The 20,975-nt window shown below is 38.0% G+C and overlaps 1 pseudogene; it reads left to right on the top strand.

Moving 5' to 3' along the window:
• Positions 1-241: 241 nt before the first annotated feature.
• Positions 242-10,972, top strand: LOC136317694 (mortality factor 4-like protein 2; annotated as a pseudogene).
• Positions 10,973-20,975: the final 10,003 nt, after the last annotated feature.

The following is a 20,975-nucleotide window of genomic DNA, read 5'->3' as shown; positions in this document are numbered from 1 at the left end:
CAGATGGGTAGGGGGGTGGTCACTCTGGGGAGAACTTCCTTCAGGAACCACGAGGAAGACAAGAAAGAACAAACAGAAGACTCATGGAAATAGAGAATGTGGCAGTACCATAAAATCCCTTCAGTCAGCTCAAAAGAATAGGGCCTGGGATATCCCCACACCTGAAAGTAAGGGAGCCTTTAAAGGAAAATAAAAATTAAAAAAAACAACAAGTTAAAGTGAAGTTTCCTAAATATTAAAATCATGGCTTATTGATGACTGGGATGTGGTTATCAGGCAGAAGAAGCTGTTTCAACTTCCTGTTAAGAAAAATATAGGTGCCTTTCTGAAAACTATGCAACTTGCAAGCAATAACAAGGAAATATCAATTATAAGGAATATGCAGTGAATGAAGTCATTGAAGGAATAAAAGACTACTTCGACGTAATGTTGGGCACTCAGCTGCTCTACAAATTCAAGAGGACCCAGTGCGCTGAAATCCTCTGGCCTCACCTACATGTGCTCATGTTCAGGATTATGGTGTACCACATCTATTGTGATTATTCGTAAAAATCAGAGCAATGTTGGCTTATACACCCCTTGATTTTAAAAAGGGGCTTTGCATGATTATTGAGCTATCTACATGATTTCTGGCAAAGAATGCTGTCTCTATTTACTGCCAGTAATGACAAAGTTGCTTCAGCTGAGTAGCACTGCAAAGCCTTGAGAGGATCCTCTGACCACTCACTGTTATGTCTAATATCTATAAACTGTCTTTTATTTTTTTTAATTTATTGAATTTAATGGGGTGACATTGGTGAATAAAGCTGTACAGGTTTCAGGTGCACAAATCTACAACACATCAACTGCACATTATATTGTGTATTCACCACCTCAAGTTAAGTCTCCCTCCATCACCATTTATCCTCCTTTTACCCTCCTCTAATTCCTCCCACCCTCTCTCCCTCTTGTAATCCCTATACTGTTTACTGTGTCTAATTTTTTTGTGTGCTTAATCCCTTTACCTTTGTTACTCAGCCACTCACTATCCCTCCCCTCTGACAGCCATCAGTCTGTTCTCTATATCTATGAGTCTGTTTCTATTTCTTTTTTACTTTATTTTGTTCATTAGATTCCATGTATGTGAATCATACGGTATTTGTCTTCCTCTGACTGGCTTATTTCACTTAACATAATCATCTCCAGGCCCATCCATGCTGTTGCAAAAGGTAAGATTTCCTCCTTTCTATGGCTGAGTAGTATTCCATTGAGTAAATGTACCACTCATCTACTGATGGGCACTTGAGATGCTTTCAAACCCTGTATTGTAAATAATGTAGCATAAATATAGGGGTGCATATACTCTTTTGAATTAGTGTTTTGAGTTTCTTTAGATATATTGCAGAAGTGGAATAGCAGGGTCATAAGGCAGTTGTGTTTTTAATTTGTTGAGGTAACTCCATACTGTTTTTCAAAGTGGTTGCACCAATCTGCATTCCTACCAACAGTGCATGAGGGTTCCTTTTTCCTACATCCTCGTCAACACTTGTTTCCCTTTTATTGATGGTAGCCATTCTGAGAGGTTAGTTATGTGATATCTCATTGTAGTTTTAATTTTCATTTCTCTGATGATTAGTGACATTGACCATCTTTTCATATATCTATTGGCCATCTGTATGTCCTCTTTGGAGAAGTATCTATTCAGAAATTATGCCCATTCCTTAATTGGATTGTATTTTTGTTTGTGTGTATTTGTGTGTTGTATAAGTTCTTTGTACATTTTGGATATTTAGACATTATCAGATGTATTGGCAAATATGTTCTCACATTCAGTGTGTTGTCTTTTAATTTTGTTGATGATTTCCTTTGCTGTACAAAATTGTACTTTACTATAGTCCCATTTGTTTATTTTTCTCATTTCCCTTGCACTAGGTGATATATCAGAAAAAAATATTGCTACAAAAAGTGTCCAGTATTTTACTGCTTATGATTTCTTCTAGGATTTTTATAGTTCCAAGTCTAACATTTAAGTCTTTAATTTATTTTGGATTTATTTTTGTGTATGGTGTGGAAAGGTAATCCAGTTTCATTTTTTGCACATATATGCTGTGGTGGGATTCAGCTGGCTTGCACTGGTTCGGCAGAACTGATAACTAATTTTTTGTTGAGTTTGTAGAACCAGTTGTTAAAATGGCACTTGTAATCAGGGTTGTCTCTACAGTGGGTGCCTGAGCAGTTGCCCAATGTGGAAATCACAAATTTACATTCCTTATTCTTTTGTAATGTTCATCTATGTAACAGTGTACTTCTAAGTGCCTGTAGTAATGTTCATTCTGTCCACAGGTAAAAAAAATTGACAGAGCTATGCTTGTATTATTTATTTATTCATTTCATAAAACTCATTATACTTTTGACAAAATACTACATTTTAATTTCCTCACATTTGTTACTTCAGGAAACAAACATATAATATGAAGAGAAAAAGTGTCAAACAACCAGGGGGTGACAAGTCATTAGGTCATTAAGTAATTAGAGCAGAGAATCATTTGTTAAATTATATGAATCCCCCCACTGCATCTATGTCCAATTTTCCCAACACCATATGTTAAATAGGCTATCTGTACCCCACTGAGTGTTTTTTGCCTCTTCTGTCAAATATTAATTGACTATAAAGACATGGGTTTATTTCTGAGCTCTTTATTCTGTTCCATTGATCTGTATGTCTGTTTTTAATGCCAGTATAATGTTGTGTTGATTACTATGACCTTGTAGTATAGTTTGATATTAGGTAGTGTGATTCTTCCAACATTCTTCTTCTCTCTCTAGATTCCTGTTGCTATCCAGCATACTTTGTTGTTCTATATGCATTTTTGGAATATTTGATCTAATTCTGTGACATAAGCCACTGATATCTTTTTTTTTTTAATTTTTTAATTTATTCATTTTTTAGAGAGAGGAGACAGGGACAGATAGAGAAGGGAGGGAGGAGCAGGAAGCATCAGCTCCCACATGTGCCTTGACCAGGGAAGCCTGGGGTTTCAGGCCAGTGACCTCAGCATTTCAGGTCGACGCTTTTACCCACTGCGCCACCACAGGTCAGGCAAGCCACTGATATCTTGATAGAAATTGTATTGAGCCTGGCCACACCAAGCAATGGTGCAGTGGATAGAGTATCAGACTGAGATGCAGAGAATGCAGGTTCAAAACCCTGAGGTTGCCAGTGTGAGCATGGGCTCATTGGCTTGAGCATGGGATCACTAGCTTGAGAGGGGGGTCACTGGCTTGAGTGGGGCATCATAGACATGACCCCATTGTCAATGGCTTGAGCACACAGGTCACTGGCTTGAAGCCCAAGGTCACTGACTGGAGACCAAGGTCACTGACTTGAGCATGGGGTCATGCACTCTGCTGTAGTCCTCCAGTCAGGGCACATATGAGAAAGCAATCAATGAACAACTAAGGTGCCACAACGAAGAGTTGATGCTTCTCATCTCTCTCCCTTCCTGCCTGTCTGTTTCTATCTGTCACTCTCTCTGTCTCTCTCTCTGTCTCTCTCACTAAAAAAAAGAAATTGCATTGACTCTCTAGATTGCTTTGGCTAATATGGACATTTTAATGATGCCAATTCTTTCTATCCATTAACATGGATTGTTGGTATATTTATATTATTTCCTAAAATATCTGGCAAAGAATGCAGTGTCTCTGTTTACTGACAGTGATTACAAAGTGGCTTCAGCTGAGTACCACCACAAAGCCCTGTGTCTACTGAACACTCCTTGTTATGTCTGGCATATAAACACTCTTATCTTTCTTAGTCTTTTTCTTGTATAATTGATGTTCTTTATAATTGTTAATGTATAACAGGGCTTTTGTTTTAGTTTGATTTCTGTTGTGTTTAAACAGAAAACAAAAGTAGTGCAAGCTCTTTTTCTCATTTCAAAGATGCTACTGGTGTATACAGTAATTATACAACAAAGAACCATTCAGTAGAACATTTTCTTGCATAGTTGACAACACTGCTTGAATGCTGCTGGTTCTATCCTTTTGACACCACACAATTTTCTAATTATGTGTTGATGCTACATGACAAAATAACTTAATTCCTAGCACCAATGGTTCAATTTAATGTGTATACTCGAAAATCCATGGATTTGTGCTCTATTTTTTTAATCGTGTTTGAAGTAAAACAGCCCATCCTCTGTAAATCCATCTATGTTTTTCTGTAGGCATGCTGTCTTTGCTCAAATTGCTGAAGGATGTTAGTTTGTCTCATAGTTTTTGTATTTGAGTCTAATGCACATTTTTAACATGATAGAGGCAGTGCATTATTGTGTAGCCATGGTTTTCTGGAGGAGTAAGTGATTTAGAAATTATATTTCAGATCTTAAATAAAATTTGTTTCTAAATTTCAAAGCAAAGAAAAAAAGTAATGAAATCTTACCATTTTCAACAGTGTGGATGGACCTAGAGTGTATTATGCTAAGAAAAATAAGTCAGGCAGAGAAAGACAAACACTATTTCACTTATATTGGGGGGGTCTAAAGAACAATATAAATGAATAAATAAAACAGAAATAGACTCATAAATACAGAGAACAGGCAGATGGTTGCCAGAGGGGAGGGGGTTTGGTGGACTGGGTAAAAATAAGTGAAGAAATTTAGAAATACAGATTGATAGTTACAAAATAGTCATGGGCATGCAAAGTATAGCATAGGAAATACCATCAATAATATTGTAATAACTATGTATGGTGGCAGGTGTATACTGGAAATATTAGGGAGAACACTTTATAAAGTATATGATTTTCTAACCACCATGCATTATGCATTACACCTGAAGCTAATACAAAATCATATTGAATGGAAACTTTAATTAAAAAAAAGCAATTTAAAAATATGAATATATATATATATAATGGAATAATACTCAGGCATAAAAATGAATGAATTCTAGCCATTTGCAATAACATGAATTGGCCTAGAATGTACTATGCTAAGTGATATATATCAGACAGAAAAGGACCAATACCATCAGCTTTCACTTTTATGTGGACTCCTAAAATAAAATAATTGAACAAGCAAAACAGAAACAGGCTCAAAGCTATTGAGAACAAACTGATGGTTTCCTAAGGTGGGGAGTAGGGTATGGGTGAAAAAGATGAAGGGGAATAAAGGTAAAGACTTTCATTTATAAAATAACTGATGTAATGTATAGCATAGAGAGTATAGCCAGTAATATAATAATTTCCTGTGGGGTAAGATGTACACTCATCTTACCATAGTAATCACTTTATTAGGTATATAAATGTTGAATAGTTCATTGTATACCTGAAACACCCACCCATGTCTGCCAGAGGCTGGGTAAAGGAAGTGATATTTTGGTAAGGCTTTGTGTTTACTATAAAGGTTCTAGGGCTTGAATGTACTTATCACACTCTGGTGCCTAGTTAAAGTTCGGCAAGAAATAATTACCTTGTATCTTGGGCAGTCTTCAGCCTAAAGAGCATGGGGCTAATCAAGTGCCATATGTCTTGCAGAGTTTTTAATTTTCTGGTGGCTGTACTTCTGGCACATGATTATGTTTCTTGAGATTCCTTAGGCACTTTATTAATGAACTCTGAGTTTCTCACAAGTTTTGTCTCCTGGAGAAGCCAAGCAGTAGTGTGAAAGGTACAGAGAAGGTACAGAGAGAAATAGTTGGCAACTTTGAGGATATGTGCTTCCATTGGTAAGGTATGTCCTAAAAGACAAGAGCTGTCAAAGTGTCACTTGAGGTTGAACTCTCTGAGGCCCTAATGAGCTCTGGCCTTGACTTCAAAGAATTTTGAGTTCTACACTATGCTCAGCTACTAACTCCCTGTGTGCCTTTGAGCAGACAATTTCACTTCCCTGAGCCGCTCAGTTTTCTGAAACCTCTTCCAGCTCAAACATTCCATAATTCATGGAAGCTTAATAGTAGTGGGAATTGTCCTGCTTATGGTAATAATGGTTTGAGGAAATAAATGAATAGACTAGGTAAAACTTGACCTTCTCAGGAAATATAAAACATTTTCCCAATAAACTGTGCATCTCCTAAAACAGTTTCCAGTCTGTAAAATCTGTATGAGTCAGCTTTATGATGAGCCAGTGACCTGGTCTCAAGTCACCAACCTTGGGCTTCAAGCCAGCAACCTTTGGGCTCAAGCCAGCAACCATGGAGTCACGTCTATGATCTCACACTCAAGCCAGCAAACCTGCACTCAAGCTAGTGAACCCATATTCAAGTCAGATGAGCCCATGCTCAAGCCAGAAACCTTGGGGTTTCTTAGCCGAGTTTTCTACATCCCAGGCCAATACTCTATCCCTTGTACCACTGCCTGGTCAAACTTGGACACCTATTATTCTTATATTGCTTTTTCTGATAAGGTCAGATAGTTTTTGTATACTTTGTCATCATTAAAAACTCTTAGGTCTCTCTCTTCCCTCTGCATCTTTTCTAGATTTCTCGCTTTGGTATCACTAATTCTTGTGAAATGTCAGTTTTCTGTTATGCCACTGATATACCCTCCACCTTGATACTAGGATGAAGGGTGGTGAGTTCTAGGAGACTGGGGAACTGCAAGATTTTGCTTCCTTTGTTTCCTCCTGGAGTGTGGACCACAGGTGGATTGCAGACTGCAGGCAGACCACAGGAAAACTGGCAGTGTCCCAGAACTGTATCCCCCACCCAGGTCCCTGCACTACTCTAATTGTTCACTCCTGTGCAATTGCCCACAGAATCTCTCTGCTTCTCCCAGCAGAAGGAACCCCAGATACAACCAAATTTTTCCCCCTCTTGGATGAACCCTGCCCCTGAGCTCTCCGATGCAGGCTGAACCCTTGGTTCTCTTTATTTTTTGCCTCCCCTGTCTGCTCCCACTTGCCCACTTTTAGTTGCTTCAATGTGCAAAATTTTTAGGTATGTTTGTTTGCTGAGCTGTGGTCCCTTCCTTGAGTTATAGCTATTTAAATTGTTGAAATCTCAAGGGGAGAAACCAAGGAGATGCCTCATGCAGTCGTTCCTCAGATGTCACTCTATTTATGGTGTTTGAGGAGGGACGCAATTACCATTTGACAAGCATCATGTAGAGAAGGTCAGATATCAGGTGAGGAATTGGATTAATTTTTTCAGAGTACCTTTTATATCCTGAGAGGTCATAATTTTAGTGGTCAACTAAAAGAAAGAAAATTTTATTCATGAGGTCTACAATTCCAAGTAAGGAAATGCCTATATGCAACCATTTATAAGGCTGGTCCAGACCACTGGCCACTTGACAAATATTTGCCTTCTTAAATACTTTATCTTAAACTAGCACTTTTAACATTGTTTTCCAAATTTCAAATTTTATGTCTCTTACAGTCTATACTCTCCTCTGTTTCTTCATGTGTAAATTGAATTATTTGAATCACAATATCACAAGGTTGTTGAGATTCAAATGTAATAATGAATATTTTAAAAAGTTATTTAAGTTGTAAAGAACTAGGATTATTGCTGTTAGTGTTATTATATTCACCAGCTTGAGTACAATTTTTCCTCCAACAGAATTTAAAGAATGATCGTTTCCCCGAGGTAGAAAGAGGCAGATAGTTTCCTGAATGATTTCCTCCAGGACCTCTAACTGATGATTGTTAATTAACAATCACCTCTAAAATCATTTACTTTTCCCACTAGAGACGTTTGAATTAAAAATGAAGAGAAATCATTGAAAGCAAAGAGTAGATGATGGTAGGAGAGTATAGTGTAAACCTGCAGGAGCTACATAAGAGATTGGGAGAGGAGGCTGGATATAACAAAATCAGGAATAGAACATATAAAAGCCAAAGTGAATCAAATAGTCAGTGTCTTATGCAGATGCTCTAGTACTTTCTAAATAAACTTTTTAGAAATCTGTCCTTCTTTTGTACAAAAGTGGTTAGGTGGTATCACCTTCGTTTAGAAATCATTGTTCTAAATCTGGGGGCTCGGAAAAAGTATAAAAGCCTCTACTTTCTTTGGCACACGTATGATGGGTGGGGCACTTCATCACTGCAAATGGGTTGGCTGAAAAACCAGTATAATGGGAAAGGGAATTGGGTTCCTGGAATGAACTCTGGGGCTGGCAAAAACAGCTGATAATTATTCTCTATACTCCCAGCAGTTTCTAGGAAACAATCATTGTTTACCTTTTGAGGAGAAGAAGAAAAAAATGACACTTTCTTTCACTGGGGAGGAAAAAAAAATATTTCTCTCTGCCTAATTGTCTCTGGGATGGAGCTTGTTTATTTATCAGCTGCTACGAATCAACTGTTTACTGAAGCCAAGTCCAAGGTCACGGGACCTATGTAATGAGAGGATGCATCACTGAAGAATCGTGGATATCAGCATCACTGGGCCTAGGAACACCTCAGTACTCATGCATAAAGCCCTTCTCAGCTGTCCCTCTTTCTCTTATTTTCTCCTTGTCTTCTATCTGCTTCAATCTATTCTCTTTTTATTTCTTCCCACTTTATTTTCTTTGTCTTTTATTTCTTACCTTCCCTTTCCTAGTTTTCCTCCATTGTCCTTGTTCTACATTCTTCCTATCTTCTCTTCCCAATATATGGGTTTCTTCTGCTTCTTATCATCCCCAGCTTGCTCAGATTTCATGTAGATGTGCATCTGGAGACATTTCCATCCTCACCTCAGAAAACAAGACAAACAAAAAAACAAAACGAACAAACAAAAAACAGATTCAAGGCTTTTATTAACTCATCTCCTTGGTCTCCCAGCCAGGGAAAGATTGCTTCCCAAATAGATTCTACTTTATCTTATTTCAATTCAATGTGAAATGACTCAAACCAAGGGACTTTTATATCTTCCCTTGGGAATGGCCATTCCATGGTTTAATACTACATGCTTTCAGTTTTTCCTTCTCCTTTGTCTAATATTTCCTTTGCTTCATTTTACCCATTATTCATTGTTACATTATCTGGTTCCACGTGAAACCTTTCTTAGTGTTTATTGCTTTTTAGATCTCAAATGTACTTATCACACTCCCACTGGGTAATGCTTTTGAACCCTAGAAAGTTCTGTTCTATGGCCACTACTTCATAAGGTAGTTATTAACATCACCATTTTGAAAATATGTAAATTGTGACCTGAATGGATTGAGAAAATTACATAAGAACAGAGTTAGAAAGGCCCAGACATTTAAAATTATATCTGCTTGATTCCAAAGACTATCACAGTCTGTTCACAACACCACAACAAAGCTCAGCATAGCTTATTTAAAAAAAAAAAACTCACAAAATTCTTCTAGTCACTTGATCAACCTTCAGATCTAGCCCAAATTTCATTTGAAAATTTGATTTTGAGAACACTAAAGCCAACATGGTATATTAGAAGAACTAGGCTTTAGTTCTAGACACACACACATGCGCACGTGCACACACACACACACACACACACACACACACTCTATAACCCCATATACAGTATGTGTGCCAAGTATTAATCTAAGTACATTTTGTATATTGATTCATTTTGTTATTTGAATTTTACAGATTGGAAAACTGAAGCAAGTGAAATCACTCTGCTATTAAGTAGCAAAATTAGGCCCAAACCCAGGTAGTCAAACTAGAGCCTATGGTCTCAACATTATCTCTCGCCAAACACCTGGATAACCTTATTCCACTGGTCCTGTTTTACTTTTCCCATATACAAAATAAGCAGGTTAAACTTATGCAAACATCTACAAATTGTGCTTTGAGGAAGCCTGAGGTTCCAAAGAGGTATCTGAGCAGCTAGAGAAAATAAAGAAGGTAGAAAAGGGGAGACCAGCAGTGCTCTAGGTCACCCAGCTTGCATTCAGATCAGACCAGATCTTCTTTCATCCGTTTTATGTATTGGAGTTCTCCCACAACAAAAATGTTCAAAAATACATTTAAATGATGAAGCAAGTGGATAGCAGAATGTTTTAAAGAAGGCAATCCCCTTTCCTTTTATTTTAGTGTTCACCTGTATCTAGCTTTTGTATTTAGTCTCTCACTAGAGGCTATCTATTTTTATGAACTTCATGTTTAACCCAAGACACTGAAAGTTGCATCTGTGTTTCCACATGATTTTGTTTGAGACCTTTCCTCTGCGATCAAGAAATCAGCTCTGGAGAGTGACATCAGAGAAATGGTGCTGTGAAGGGTGCTCCCGATATCTCCCCCTGAAATTTCAACAAATTCAACAACTAGAGACAGAGAAACAATCCCAGCAGCATCTGAAATACACATACATCAAACAAAGGTACATTGGGTGAAAAGGTGGCTGAATATATAATCCACTCTGAAGGAAATAAGATGGAGATGGAGAACAGAGTATTCCGCTTTCCTTGCTGACCTGAGGAAGGGCTGCTTTCACTTGGAACTTAGAGGAAGGGAGGGCTAGGGAAGAGGGAAGAGGTGAGTGCACCAGTGACTCAGCCTGAGATACAGATGCAGAGCTAGCACCAGGGGCAGACCCGGGCAGAGGTGGCCGAGTAGTTGCCTATAGAGACTGATTCTGGAATCAGCAGCTTTAGGCTTTGTTCACTCCCAGTCTCCCGGTCTGCAATTGCAGGCAGTGTGTGAGTGGTTCCAACTGGCACTTCGGGCATGGGCGCCCACATTCATGGACAGAGGGGCTGGGCCGGAGATTGTCAGCAGTGGCCTCCTGCATGAGCTATAGCCAGAATTTCTGTGTAAAACTGGCTCCCTGACCAACAGCATGCGGGAAGTGCACAAGGGCTAGGTTCCCTACGCTTGGACCTGTCCGGGCAGGGTGCCTCCACCAGCTGATACAGGCTACAAAGCAGATTCCTGAGAAACAGACCTGTGGAAGTGATGGGGGGCAGGGCACGCAGGCAGCCTCTGAAGAGCAGACCTGTGGAACACGGAGCCAAAATAGACATACCCCGGAACCCTTAGAAAGGAGCCTAGCCCACAGTCTGCTCACTGCTCTGCCTGCTTACACTGGTGGCTCTGGCTGACAAGGCATTCTTACTTAGAGCTGCGATTTGAGTGGACCCAGAGGAGGGCCTTGGTAGTTCTTAGGGCCTCTTGCTCTGCAGGCAGTGGATGAGGCAATGTCCTGCCATACAGGTTAAAAAACACATTCCCATGGAGCAGACCTCAAAGAACACTGTGGAGGTTAGGCAGGCTGGGCTGTAGGCTTCCCAGCAAGGGTGAATCCTGTGGAGAGCAGACCAGCAGAGTGCTGAGGCAAATTTAACTAGACATACCTGGGGAACCTTAGAAAGGAGCCTGATCAGAAGTCAGCTCACTGCCCTGCATGGTTACACTGGTGGCTCTGGTTGACAAAGCCTTACACAGAGCTGTGCTTTGAGCGGACCTAGAAGAGAGACATGGCAGCTTTTAGGATCTCTTGCTCTGCAGGCAGTGACTGGGACATCTTCCCGCTAGCCAGTACAGGTTACAAAGTACAAAAAGCCTGAGGAGAGTAGACCCATGGAGCGCTGAAGCATACTAGACATGCCTGGAGGCTCATAGAAAGACACCTGAAAAGCAATCAGCTTCCAGCAGTGCCTGCTTATGCTGGCAGCTCTGGCTGGCAAAGCCTTACAAAGAACCATGCTTTGACCAGGGATAGAGGAAGATTTGTTAGCTTTTAGAACCTCTTGCTCTCCAAGCAGTGGCTGGGGCAATTTCACATCTGATTCCCCAGGCTACTCGCTCAGGAAGGAGAGATGTGGGGAGAGGCTCTGGAAAAATAGACTCTCCCATTGTCGGGGCCTGCAAACACTAACAAGCCCCTGCCTACCAACAAGACTGAAGCCTAGTTTATGTCATCACCATAGCAACACATCAACTGCAAACCTCTGAGTAAGGGGCAGAACCTGGGGTACAACATGACCGGCCAAAAAGAGAGAGAAGAAAAAAGGAAAAAGATAACCTGTCAAAACCAGAAAAAATCCACAGTCCTTATAACTATTAGCATTTTTATTGTATTTTTTATCTTTTTATTCTTCCACATTGGCCATTTTATCCTCTTTTGGTTTTATTCTTTCCTTTTCATTTTGAACTTCATTACACGTAAGTGTTACAGTTTTCATTCTTGTTTTTTTTTTTTTTTCTGTGAGGGTTACATTCCAAAAACCTTAACTCTTTTTTCTCTCTCTCCTATTTTGTTTCTTCTTTTCTCTTCATTTTTTCTCTCATCCAATCCTCACTAACAAATAAATTATTTTATTCTGGATTCAAATATTTTCTTTGTGGCATTTTGTGTGCTTTTCACTTCGCTTTTTATCTCTTTAGCATTTTGCCCCAACTGTGGCTCTCCATTCTAGGTAGTTTTTGTTCCACTAAACACAATAGAATTTTCATTTTTTACTATACTTTTCTTTTTCTCTTTTTGTTTTTTTTCTTTTCTCTTTCACTATTTCTCTCATTTGACCATCAATTACAAATAAGTAAGTTTATTCTTCATTTAAATTTTTCCTTGTGACATTTTGTAGGTTCTTCCTGTTTTTTTCTCTTTGCCACTTCTTCCCAACTCAGGACCTTCATTCTATATAGTTTTTGTTACAGTTAGCACAATAGAATTTCCATTTTTTCACTGTATTTTCTCAAAAAAAATTATTGCTTTAATTTTAATTATTTATTATTTTTATCAACTCTTATTAGTGTTATTAACAATACCATTCTCAAATGCCATTAAGAAAAAAAGAAATCAAATATCATGGATGCAAAAGACAGAGATGTAGCTCAGATACATGAGGAAAAATCTATGGAAAAAAATTTTAATAGCTTGTAAACCCAGGAGTTAAATGACAAAAAATTTAAAATGGAAATCCTAAAACTACTCAGGGATATACAAGGAAGCACAGAAAGGCAATTTAGGGAGCTCAAAAAATAATTCAATGAACAGAAAGAATACACCACCAAGAAAATAGAAACTATGAAAATGAATGAAACAGAGATGAAAAACTCAATTCCTGAACTGAAAAATGAGGTAACAAGCTTAGCTAGTAGAACAGGCTGAATAGAGGACAGAATTAGTGACATAGAAAACAGACAACTTGAGGCACAACAGAGAGAAGAAGAGAGAGAATCACAAATTACAAACAATGAGAAAGTCAGAAAGGAATTGTCTGACTCCATCAGAAAGAACAACATAAGAATAATGGGTATATCAGAAGGAGAAGAGAGAGAAAATGGAATGGAGAACATATTCAAACAAATAATAGATGAGAACTTCCCAAGTCTGTGGAAAGAATTAGAGCCTTGAATTCAAGAAGCAAACAGAACACTGAGTTGTCTTAACCCTAACAAACCTACTCCAAGGCACATCATAATGAAATTGGCAAAAACCAATGACAAAGAAAAAATTCTCAAGGCAGCCAGGGAAAAGGTACATACACCATATAAAAGAAGGCCCATTAGATTATCATCAGATTTCTCAGCAGAGAAATTTCTCAGCAGAGACTGGCCATGCCAGTCGAGATGTGGATGGTACAGAGCAAAGTTCAGTGTGTTCTGTGGCTCGCTAAATTTGAATCAATGACCAAAGTGCAACGTGAATATTGGCACGTTATTAATGAAGCGTCACCACATAGGAATAACATTACTCGGTGGGATAAGCAGTTGAAGGAAACTGGCAGTTTGGTGGAGAAACCCGTTCTGGTAGGCCATCAGTCAGTGATGAGTCTGTAGAGGCTATACGGGATAGCTACATAAGGAGCCCTAAAAAATCTGTGTGTGAGCCCACATCGAACTGCACTGAATAGGTATGAAACTGGGAGAGTTTTCCTTTTATTTGGTGCAGATTTCACATTTCTATCGTCTTTTGTTGCTTTCCTATGACCAGTCAAAAGTGCACCATGACTTTACAGACACACTGTATTTACCTTCCTGGTGTTGAGCTTTAGAAGTTCTTTATAAATTTTGGTTATTAACCCCTTACTGGAGGTATTAGCGAATATGTTCTCCCATTATGTGGGTTGTCTTTTTATTTTGTTAATTGTGTCTTTCACTGTGCAAAAGCTTTTTAGTTGATACAGTTCCATTTGTTTACTTTGTCCTTTATTTTACTTGCCCATAAAGATATACTGGCAAAAATATTGCTAGAAGAGATATCGGAGACTTTACTGCCTGTTTTTTTCCAAGATGTTTATGGTTTCCTGACTTACAGTTAAGCCTTTTATCCATTTTGAGTTTATTTTTGTGAATGGTGCAAATTGCTGGTCTAATTTCATTTTTTTGCATGTACCTGTCTAATATTCTCAACACCATTTATTAAAGAGTCTGTTTTTACTCCACTGTATGTTCTTACCTCCTTTGTCAAATATCAATTGAGCATAAAGGCGGGGGTTTATTTATGGGTTCCCTGTTCTGTTCCATTGATCTATATGCCTGTTTATATGTCAGTACCAAGCTGTTTTGATTACTATGGCCTTGTAGTATAACTTGATATGAGGAACTGTGATATTTCCCCCTTTATTCTTCATTTTCAAGATTGCTGAGGATATGTGTGTTCTTTTTCGGATCCATATATATTTTTGGAATATTTGTTCTATATCTTTAACATAACATTGCCATTGGTATTTTAATAGGAAGTGCATTGAATCTATAGCTTGCTTTGGGTAATATACACATTTTAATGATGTTTATTCTTTCTATCCATTAACACAGTATATGCTTCCACTTGTTTGTATCTTCCTTGATTTCTTTTTTCAATGTCTTATAGTTTTCTGAGTACAAGTCCTTTACCTCCTTGGTTAAATTTACTCCTCGGTATCTTTTTGTTGTTGTTGTTGTTGCAATAGTGAATGAGATTGTTCCTTAATTTCTATTTCAGACAGTTTATTGTTGGTGTATAAAAATGCCACTGATTTCTGAATATTAATTTTATATCCTGCCACCTTGCCGAATTCATTTACCAGGTCTAGCAGCTTTTTGACTGAGACTTTAGAGCAGGGGTCCCCAAACTTTGTACACAGGGGGCCAGTTCACTGTCCCTCAGACTGTTGGAGGGCCAGACTATAAAAAAAAACTATGAACACTGCACATATCTTATTTTAAAGTAAAAAAACAAACCGGGAACAAATACAATATTTAAAATAAAGAACAAGTAAATTTAAATCAACAAACTGACCAGTATTTCAATGGGAACTATGCTCCTCTCACTGACCATCAATGAAAGAGGTACCCCTTCTGGAAGTGCTGTGGGGGCCAGATAAATGGCCTCAGGGGCCCACGGGCCATAGTTTAGGGACCCCTGCTTTAGAGTTTTCTATGTAAAGTACCATGTCATCAGCAAATAATGATAGTTTTACTTCTTCTTTTCCAACTCGGATGCCTTTTATTTCTTCTTTTTGTCTGATTGCTATGGTTAGGACTTCCGGAACTATGTTGAATAAGAGTGGTGAAAGGGGTCACCTCTGCCTTGTTCTCAATTTTAAGGAGATTGCTTTTAATTTTTGTCCATTTAGTATGTTGTTCACAATAAATTTCTGAGTAGTGCTTTACTGAGGCCTCATTCTTTCTGGCTCTGTGATAGAAAAACTATTTGTTCTTCCCAAGTGAGGAAGAAATTAGAAGCTGTAACACCCCTTTTTATTTTGCCTTTTCTACAGAAATATGAAACTTTTATGCTTGCTCATAGACTGATCATGTGATATTTCAATCATTGCTTCCTTATAAAATTGCTGCTACCACAGTCTCCCTTTCTGGAAAGCAAGAAAGGCACAAAGAAGATAATCGAAGTGAATAGTTAAGTCTAAAACTTTTAAAGGAGAAATTTCTACTGCATTGTTCAGATCATGTAAAATAAATTTGTGAATCAGAGAAGCTATGATAAATTGATAAGTCATAGTTTTGTCAACTCTATTTTTAATACTCATTTTTTAATTTTTGATCTCTTTCACTTTTCCTTTGTTTTTATTGTTTCTTTTCATAATCATTATTTCTCAGTTGTGTTAAAGGTGACAAAAAATATGTTGTTGTGTTCAAAATTGTTCTGGGTGGAAAGGATAAGCCATGTCTTTTGAAGTGAATTGAGAAAAGGAGTACAAAGGAGATATTATTTCAAGCTATACTCTATACTCTATCATTTAGAGACTTTATTCCCAGGATTCTTCTCTACTTCAACACTGGAAAATTTTATTTGATAGAACTAGAGGAACTATTCCTTTTGCAAACTCACCAGAAGCTATTGTTGGGCACCAAAGAATTAAACTGCCTCTACTTTCATTGATAAATATTATAGTCTATAATTTATTTTCAATGATATGCTGTTCAATCAATCTAATGTGTAAACTACCTAATGTTTGATACTGATTTACATTTTGTCCTCATATTTGCTATAATATCTGATATAATTAGCCATAAGAAAACATACTCTCAAGTTAAAGTTCAGCCTGTAAGGAAGAGAAAAATCCAGAAAAAGGAGAATTTGGCAAAGTACTATATTGGCCCAAAATTTTGGCTGGAAAGTTTTAGGACATAATAACTGAGAAGGCATCTACACTTTGTTCTCCATGTTCTAGTGCTTATGAGACCCATGAGTCCTCACATGTATTGGCAGACTAAATTAAGTTTAGTTTGCCTAACATTTCTCACTATTAAAATGGAATTAGTTTTACTAACACATAAAATGCCCAGAATCCAGTGACGTCAGAGAAATGATGCCGTGAGGAGTGCGACCAAAAAATTTCCCCAAAATTTCAACAAGTTAATCAACCAGAGACAGAAAAATCTATCCTTGGAGTGTCTGGGAGTCCCACACATTGAAAACGAAGGCAAGCGAAAAATTGACTAAATAAATAATCAACCCTGAAGGAAATAAGATGAAGAAAGGAACACTCCACCTTCCTCACTGACCTGAGCAAGGGCTGCTTTCACTTGGAACTGAGGTAGAGTCAGGGGGGCTAAGGGTGTGGAGGAAGCTAGGCTGTGGCACGGATGTTCAAGTTGAGGAAAGAGTGTGCCTGTGGTGACTCAGCCCACGCCAGCTAATGCCCGCGCTGGTCCCTGGCAAAGACGGGCGAGCAGCAGCTGCCAGGGGCATGCGGGGAGTGTGCTAAAGCAAACTTCCCTATGCCTGAGCTTCTCTGGGTGGGCAGGCCACCTAACCCAGCCATTCAAGTTAACAATCAAGCTTTGGGGGAGGGGTGCGTGGGCAGCTTGCAGTCCTTCCTGGAGCAGATAAGTTGATCCAATTGCTGAAATTAGCTTAACAGTCTACTCACCTCCCAACTCTCCTACACAGCTCTAACTGACAAGATCTCTCTCATTTCAGCAATCTAAGACAAGAGGCATGATATTTTTTAGTGCATCTTGCTAAAGGGGTGGGGTAAAATTCTGATTGGCAGAGCTTTCATACTCAGGTATATATGCTAAAAAGAGGGACTTGGCAGCTCTTAAGACCTCCTGTACTGCAGGCAGTGACTAGAGCATCTTTTTCCCAGCCAAAACAGGTTACAAAGTGCAAACATCTTGGAGAGAGTGGTCCCACCGAGTGCTAGGCATGCTGAACAGGCCTGTAGGTTCATAGAAAGTCACCTTGAAAGCAATTGGCTCCCAGGCCCACCTGATTATGCTGGCAGCTCTGACTGACAGAGCTTTACCCAGAGCCCTGCATTGAGTGGGGGTAAAGTGGGGATTTGCAGCTCTTTGAGCCTCTTACTCCCCAGGCAGAGACAGTGGCAGCCTCATAGCTGGATCATCAGGCTGCTGATTCAGGAAGGAGAGAATAGGAGAGAAGCTCCAGGAAAATGGACTCGCTCATTGTTGGAGCCTGCAAACGCTAACAAGCCTTGACTAACAACAAGACTGAAGCCTAATATATGACATCGCCATAGAGTCTCATCAACTGCAAATCTCTACCTATGCATGTCACAGAGGCAGAGCCTGGGGTACAGAGTGACCAGCCAGGAAGAGGGAGAGGAAAGAAAAAGGAAGAAGTTAACCTCTCAAAATCAAGAAAAATCCACAGACTATATAACTTGTTCCACTATTTTTTCTGTTTCTTTCACCTTCTTGCCTTTATTATTATTATTTCTTTTTCCTCCACCCTGGTCCTTTTAATCTCTGCCTGTCTTATTCTTTCCTCTTCTTGAACTACACTACCCATAAATGTTACATTTCCCATTTTCTTTCTTCACTTCCTTTCTCTCCATGAGGGTTACACTCCAAAACCCTTAACTCTCTCTCTCTCTCTCTGTTTTTTTCTTCTTTTCCTTTTCCTATTTTTATTTTTTCTCCCTCTCTATTAGTATCTTCTTTTCTCCTTTTGCTTTTCCTCTCATTCAATCCTCAATCATGAACAAATTATTTTATTTGGGACTCAAATTTTTTGTGTGTGTGCATTTTGGGTGCTGTTTTCTTTGCTTTTTAACTCATTAGCATTCCTCCCAACCCCAGCTCTCCATTCTATCTAGAATTTGCTCAACTTAACACAATAGTATTTTTTTCCTTTTTCCTGTTTCCCTCTTATCCCTCTCATTATATCTCTTAGTCAACCATCACTTACAAGCAAATCATTTTATACTTGACCCAAATTTTTTCCTTTTTTGAATTTTGTGGGACCCTACCTCCTTTTTTGCCCTTTGAACACTTCCCCCAAACTCAGGCCCTAAGTTATAGGCAGTTTTTGTTCCATATAGCATAATACAATTCACAGTTCATCACAATATTTTCCTAAGGAGGAGGGGAGAGGAGGGAAAGAGAAGAAAAAAGGGGGAAATAATAAATCATTATTTTTTATTTCTTTCCAAATTTTTTTTCCTTTTTTTTCTTTTATTCTATATTAATTCGCATTAGTGGTATCAACAAGACCACCCTCAGATGCCATTAAGACAAAGGAAATTGAATGTCATGGATACAAAAGATAGAGAAGTAGCACAGAGAGATGTGGAAAAATCTATGGAAAAAAATTTAATATATTGGAAACCTTGGAGCTAAATGACAGAGAATTTAAAATGGAAATCCTAAAAATACTCAGAGATATACAAGAAAAAACAAAATCAATTTAGGGAGCTCAGAAAACAACTCAATGAACACAAAAAATATATTACTAAGAAAATTGAAACTATAAAAACAAGTCAAACAGAGATGAAAAACTCAATTCATGAACTAAAAAATGAGGTAACAAGCTTATCTAATAGAACAGGCCAGATAGAAGAGAGGATTAGTGAAATAGAAGACAAGCAACTTCAGGCACAACAGAGACAAGAAGAGAGAGACTCAAAAATTTTAAAAGAATGAGAAAGCCCTACAAGAACTGTCTGAATCCATCAAAAAAAGTAACATAAGAATAATAGGTATATCAGAGAGAGAAGAGAGAGAAAATGGAAAGCAGAATATATTCAAAAAATTAATAGACGAGAACTTCCCAAGCCTGTGGAAAGAAATAAAGCCAGAAATTCAAGAAGCAAACGGAACACCGAGTTTTCTTAATCACAACAAACCTACTCCAAGGCACATCATAATGAAATTGGTACAAACCAACGACAAAGAAAAAATTCTCAAGGCAGCCAGGGAAAACAAGAATATAACATATAAAGGAAGGTCTATTAGATTATCATCAGATTTCTCAGCAGAAACTCTACAAGCTAGAAGAGAGTGGACTCCAATATTTAAATCCTGAAAGAGAGAAATATTCAGCCAAGAATACTATACAAATCAAAGCTATCCTTCAAATATGAAGAAGAAATAAAACATTCACAAATACAGAAAAGATGAGGGAATTTATCATCAGAAAACCCCCACTCCAGGAAATACTAAAGAGGGGTTTCCAACAAGATTTAAAGAACAAAACAAAACAAAAGCTCCACTAAGAATACAATAAAACCAAATTTAAACTGTGACAACAAAAACAAAAAGAGGGGAGAGGACAGAGATTAACAGTAGCAAAGGACAATGGAGTGCAGAAGTACTCACAAGATAGTGTACTACAATGAGCAGGGTAGGTACAATGAACAGTGGCTAATGGTAACCACCCTTGAAAAAACCACCACAGAAGCACATGACTTAAAAAAATAGCAACAGAGAAGAGTAGTATGGAATACAACCAAACAAAAACAAAGGATAGAAAAACAAAAGAGAAGAATCAAACAACATACAAAACTAACAGAAAGCAATATATAAAATGGCAATAGGGAACCCACAAGTGTCAATAATAACACTAAATGTAAATGTATTAAACTCACCAATAAAAAGACACAGAGTAGCAGAATGGATTAAAAAAGAAAATCCAAATGTGCTGCTTACAAGAAACACATCTAAGCAACAAGGATAAAATCAAATTCAAAGTGAAAGACTGGAAAACAATACTCCAAGCAAATATCCAAAAAAAAGCAGGTATAGCAATACTCATATCTAGTAATGCTGACTACAAGACAGCAAAAGTACTCAGAGACAAAAATGGTCATTTCATAATGATTAAGGGGACACTGAATCAAGAAGACATAACAATCCTTAATATATATGCACCAAACAAAGAAGCACCAAAATATATAAGAAAACTACTTATTGACTTTAAAACAAAAACTGACAGAAACAGAATCATACTTGGAGACCTCAGTACACCGCTAACAGCTCTAGATTGTTCATCCAAACAGAGAATCAATAAAGACATATTGGCCTTAAAAAAAACACTAGAGCACCTGGATATGGTAAACATCTACAGGACATTTCATCCCAAAGTGACAGAGTATACATTTTTCTCCAGTGTACATGGATCAGTCTCAAGAATTGACCATATGTTGGGCCACAAAAATAACATCAGCAAATTCAGAAAAATCAAAATTTACCAAGCATATTTTCTGATCATAAAGCCTTGAAACTAGAATAGAAAGGAGATAATAAAAATCAGAGCAGAAATAAATGAAATAGAGAACAGAAAAACTATAGAAAATATTAATAGAACAAGGAGCTGGTTCTTTGAAAAGATCAACAATATTGACAAACCCTTGGCAAGACTCACCAAGGAAAAAAGAGAAAGGACTCATATAAACAAAATCCAAAATGAAA

This window comes from Saccopteryx bilineata, chromosome X, assembly GCF_036850765.1.
Source record: "Saccopteryx bilineata isolate mSacBil1 chromosome X, mSacBil1_pri_phased_curated, whole genome shotgun sequence".
NCBI classification, from domain to species: domain Eukaryota; kingdom Metazoa; phylum Chordata; class Mammalia; order Chiroptera; family Emballonuridae; genus Saccopteryx; species Saccopteryx bilineata.
This window is presented reverse-complemented; position numbering and strand designations above follow the sequence as displayed.